Here is a 6,000-nt window from a genome sequence, read left to right on the forward strand (position 1 = left end):
GCTGTATAAATATTTTTAGTATCAATCTTGTATATGTTTAAAAATGTTATATATACAGGAGACCCTTGCAATTCATGGAATTGCTGTTCACAATTTCACATATTTGTGGGTCTCTTCCATCCCCTGTCCCCTCATTGTACTCTATCCTTTCTTCTAGGAGCAGGGAGACATGTCTGGGGTGGGGCTTCTTGTGGGGTGGCAGCCGCGGTCAGAGCCTCTGCCCCACACTCACTGCAGCGGGCAGGGGCTGGGAGCAGCAGCCCCGCCCCAGGATTCACAGATTTCGCCATTTGCAGTGGTGTCAGGAATGCATCCACTGCAAATGGTGGGGATTTTATTATGTTATCTGAGTCTCCAGGTATAACTTACACCAAAACAATCTTCTCTACTGAATTATGAAGGATTTTGTTTCTGATGCTTCCCCATGGGCTATGTGATTTACATTCTGTAATTGTGTTGCATCCAGATATTAGAGAATGTGATGAAATACAGGTGAATTGAAAGATAAGATTCCAAACTCAGTAGTTAATATATGTGAAGATTTTAACATCACTAAGAACTGAAAATAATTTTCTTGTTAAGAGCAGAGTTTAATATACTTTACATTTGTTCTTTTTTCTGGTGGCAGTTGATCACATCACCAACACTTAGGCTGTGTCTAGACTGGCAAGTTTTTCCGCAAATCAGCTGCTTTTGCGGAAAAACTTACCAGCTGTCTACACTGGCCGCTTGAATTGCCGCAAGAACACTGACTTCCTACTGTAAGAAATCAGTGCTTCTTGCGGAAATACTATGCTGCTCCCATTTGGGCAAAAGTCCTTTTGCGCAAAGCTTTTGCACAAGAGGGCCAGTGTAGACAGCAATGGCTAAAATGGCGATCGGGGCTTTTTTGCGCAAAAGCCCATCTAGATTGGCATGGACGCTTTTCCGCAAAAAGTGCTTTTGCGGAAAAGCATCTGTGCCAATCTAGACGCTCTTTTCCACAAATGCTTTTAACGGAAAACTTTTTTCTGTGAAAAGCATTTGTGGAAAATCATGCCAGTCTAGACTTAGCCTTGGTGTTTATATTTAGTGATCTTTATTTTAGGAAAAATGATGAACTTTGTGGCCTGGTTTATATTAGACCATGTGGGTTGGCTTAAGGTATGCTATCGAGCTATGCAAAATGTGTAGCTAAATTCAGCTTATCTTAAGAGTCACCGTGGTGTCTACACTTTGGGAGGCCCACAGGAGTGCACACACTCCCATTGGTTTCCCTTACTCCACATAAAATGAGCAATACCTGACACAGGTGATGGCTGCCCTCAGCATTTGATTTGGGAGCACTAGACCTGCTAAACTGAAGGCTGGAGGATCGATCTTCTCTGTAGTGTAGACATGCCATTTGTTAGATAATCAGCTCTTTGTCTTTTAATGATGTTTCAACCTTCTGAGTGTTTTTTGCTTTTAGGCTTAACACTTAAATACTGTTTTTATAGGGGGTTTATGCTTTACTGTAAGGACAGAAAGTAATGAATATATGCATGCATTAATTTTAGATCTTCACTAGAAAATAATGGGGCTGTGTCTACACTGCATCCCTTTTCCGGAAAAGGGATGCAGATTAGACCAGTCGGAATTGCAAATGCCGCGGGGGATTTAAATATCCCCCGCAGCATTTGCATTTACATGGCTGCTGCTTTTTTCCGGCTCGGGGTTTTGCCAGAGAAAAGCGCCAGTCTAGACGCGATTTTCCGGAAAATAAACCCTTTTCCGGAGGATCCCTTATTCCGGCAAAACCCCGAGCCGGAAAAAAGCGGCAGCCATGTAAATGCAAATGCTGCGGGGGATATTTAAATCCCCCGCGGCATTTGCAATTCCAACTGGTCTAATCTGCATCCCTTTTCTGGAAAAGGGGTGCAGTGTAGACACAGCCTGGGAGATTTTTCAAAGACATGTGACGTTGATTTAGTGCTCGTCACCGATTCTTAAAGGCATTGTGCATCACTGAATACATCTTTTACAGGCTTTCACTTCCTCTTATTGAAAATCTGTTGGTAACGTGTTTCAATCTGTTTCAGTGCTAGCTTCTCTTAAACTATTGGCAGATGCCAATATTCGTAAGAAACCATTTGACAAACCAATGTTCATACATGGTGATAGGGGAAAAATCAATTTGAATATTGATATTAAAGCCTCTAGGTCAGGTGTTTTCCACTTATTAACCATTTTGGACCATATATTAGGGATGTAAATAAAGTGTAAAATCAGTAATTGAGTAACATTAAAATTCTATTGTTTACATGGTTATATGTTTAACTGGGGAGCTAGGAATGTGGTGGTGTGGCACACCCCATAATTTTCCCTGGGTTCCACACTGCTGGTGCCACACCCAAGGCTCCCCGCTGCCAGCCTGGTTGCCAGCCGCATGCCTATGTTTTGTTGCCTGTGCCTGGGATCCCAGTAGCCAAGAACCCAGGTGCACTTGGGATATACAACTCAAGTGCACTTGGGATATACACAGGTACACTTGGGCAGACTGCATATACAGCTCTCTGTGTTATATGGGCTGCATCCAGGCAATATACATATGTCACATGGGTGGCTACTGTGTGCTGATTGGGCTGCAAGCAGGCCACGGCTTGAGCCACTGCTTTAGGTATAGGGTGATATACTGTATACATTATACATTTAGGGCTGCCAGGTGTCCAGTATTCACCTGGACAGTCGGTATTTTCAACTGTCTGTTAAAAAAAATTCAGAGAATACTGGACACCTAAGATGTCCGGTATTTTCTGAATTTTTCCCCGGCCAGGAGGCCACCCTACAAACACTCAGAGCCTCCCCTCCGCCCCAAGTCGCCCTCTTACACCCAAAACCCCCAGCTCCCTGACCCCAGCCCCCGTGCTTACCTGGTTCACAAGGGTGCCGGCACAGAATGGCTGCCGGCCAAAAGACCTAGGGGAAGCAATGCTTTCCCCTGGGTCTTAGTGCTCAACCGCTCCCCTGTTCCTATCCCTGCACTTAAAGGGGACAAGCTATTTTAATGCTGTTTTATTTAAAAAAAATTTTTGGCTTAATAAGTCCTTGGAGTCTTTTTTTTTTTCCTCAACAACTTTGGTCTCCCCCCATACCCCCCCCCCCCCCCCCAGTTTTTTTCTCCCTTCGACAGAATTTTTTCCCAGTGGTTTTTTTTGGGGGAGGGGGGGTTGGTATTTTTGTTTCAACCATCTGGCAACCCTATATACATTCTATATTTAGTCTTACATAGTAGATGTTAATTGTTTCATTATCTTAATGTCTCTAATATAATATACATGTGATATCTTGTGTTCAGGATTGATGAGAAAAATGAAGAGTTGCAAGGAGTACATAGGACATGAGCTTTGTAAGGTGCCACTATCAAATATTGCTGAAAGGATTATGTCAGCTATGCGGTCTGTTCCTTTAGAGGAAGCCCAGAATAGCAGAAAAAGTGAACAGAGTGAGTAACTTGTTCAGTTTTTAAACTTAGCTGCATATTATGAATTTTTGAAAATTGATCCCGAAAATGAAAGAAAGACTTAAGGGAAAATTACCTTTCTAAATACTTTTGCTTCATGAGGATTGAAGTACAGTTTCAGTGGAGATACTTGTATGTGATGCAGCATCAGGATTGATAGAGTGCTTACTAATGTCATTCTAGTTGGCTTCAGATGTCCCAAAATGCCCATCATGAAGGTTCTGGTCATCAGTTTGAACTCTGCTCCCCTGTAGGTACACAAACATGAGCCCTTTTTTCATTTAAAGGCCTTGTTTTCTTGCTATGTACTGTTCATACAGCATTTTCCCAGGTCGCTTTCCACAACAGATGGCACTTCCACCTGGAGTAAACCGGAGCTGTTGAACCTTCTAGGTTGGTGGGGAGAGGAGGCAATGCAGTCTCAACCTTGCTCAAGCTGTATGACCTTGAATATCTATGGACAGGGTACTTGTGGCAAGCTGGACAAGGAACATGAAGCAGATTTACCTGGTATTGCCCAGATCCTTCAGGGCAGGAGGCTGGCTGTGTGGAGGGTGCAGGAGTCAGGGCAGGGGCTGGGGGTATGTGAGAGTGAAAGTTGGGAATGAGGAGGGACTTAGGTTTCAGGTCCCATCCAGCATGGGCATTTTCTCTCCCCTTTCCTCAATTCCCCCTTCTGACTCTCAGGTATTTTCTCCTGCCGAGGGCCTTCCCCGCCCTACCCCGCTGGCATTATGGCCAAGAGCTGGGAGGGGAAAGGGTTTGGGGCAGGAGGGCTACTTACCCAGTGTGCTGGCAGGCAAGATGGCGAAGCCCCAGCCCTGCTAGCAAGTTCCTTGGTTGTAAGGCTAGCTGTCCCCTGCAGACTCACTGCCCCCAGTGGCCACTTTCATAGCACATCCCTCTGAACAGCAACCCCTCTCTTTTCTTGTTATGGAAAATAATCCTTTTCTTAAGGCTTCCATTTGTCCTGGCACAACCAAACCCTGAGAAAAGAAACCTGCATACCAAGTTTGGTGGCCCTAGCTCTTACCATTTAGGACGGGTTCTTGAACAAATGGACTTAGACACACAGACTATATAGATAGAATTATAGACAATATTGGTTCTGAGCATTCCTGAGGTGGAAATACTAATATCCCTGTATTACCGACATGAGGTTCAGAGAGATGGAGAGCAACTGCCAAAATTCACTTAGGACAAAATCTGTGGCAAAGCAGAGAATCATAAGTCTCCTGAGTTTCTAGGTCAATGTCCTATTGACTGAACTATCCTTTCTTTTTCCCTGTCAACCCCAGTGTTTGGGGATTGGGATTGGTGATTTGTTCCAGATGGATCCATCACTTACTGCCTCTCTTTCAACAAAAATGCCAGAGCAACAGCAATATTGTAGATTTAGGGCCCTGTAACACCTATGTAGAGACTTTGCTTTTGCCTTGTAGCCTAGAGCAGTGTTTCCCAAACTATGGGCCAAGGCCCGGTACCAGTCTGTGGGGAAAAAATACCAGGCCTCAGCATGGCTGCCGGGGTGTTCCTGGGTCCTAGAGTGCCCGTGTGGCGCTGGGTTCCCCAAGCCCTGGGCTGGGCTGGGCTGAGGATGCAGGCAGATGTTCTGGGCTCCCGGCAGAGGCATAGGGAGGGGAGGAAGCGGGGAGGTGGGGGGAGTAGCCTCCAGGCACCACGCTAGGGGGGCGCCTGGCTGGGATGGGAGGGGAGGTGCAGGGTGCTGGGCTTACCTGGGCTGCAGGAGGAGGTGGGTGCTGGGAACCCAGGGCTAGACTCAAGGAGAGGGAGGGAGGGAGAGAGGGACAGAAAATCAGAGCTGGGCTCAGCAGTTCTGTGGGGCTTGTGGGGAGGTGCAGGGAAATGGAGCTCATCTGTGTTGTGGGGGAGGCATGCAGGGAACCAGTGCAGGGCTCAATTGGGCTGAGGTGGATGGGAGAAGGCAGAGGGAACAGAAGGGCAGCAGCTCAGCTGGGCTGTGAGGGACTGCAGAGAACTGGTGCTGCACTCCCTTGGATTGTGGGGGATGGTTTTGGGAGAGGTGCAGGGAACCTGTGGAGGTGGGCAGTTCAGTTGGGTTGCAGGGGAGGGAGGTGCAAAGAAGCCTAGTGGGAAGAGGGGGAGCCAGGAGCCCTGAAATGACCTCCCCTTGAACAAAAAATCTCTCATCTGGGACCAGTCAGGTCCAGAGGGTGCCAGACCAGGGAGGTCTAATTCCTACCCAAGTCTCCTCCTTGCACCCTCCCTCCTAGCCAGATACCCTATCCCCAGTCTGCTCCTGCTCACACCTCCTGGAGTGCCAGTGCAGCGCAAGGTCCCCCAAGCCCTGGCCCAGGCTGGGCAGAGGATGCAGCTGGATATTCTGGGCTCCCGGAGTGCTTGTGTGGCACTGGGTCCCCTGGGCCCGAGCTGGGCGGAGGATGCAGTTGGGTGAAACATTGAAAATGTATTCATTTTTCATTCTTTTTTTTATATGCGTTTATATTTTTGGGCTGCAAAAAACAGTACTGAAAAAA

The sequence above is a fragment of the Pelodiscus sinensis genome, chromosome 5 (assembly GCF_049634645.1).
Source record: "Pelodiscus sinensis isolate JC-2024 chromosome 5, ASM4963464v1, whole genome shotgun sequence".
Lineage (NCBI taxonomy): Eukaryota > Metazoa > Chordata > Testudines > Trionychidae > Pelodiscus > Pelodiscus sinensis.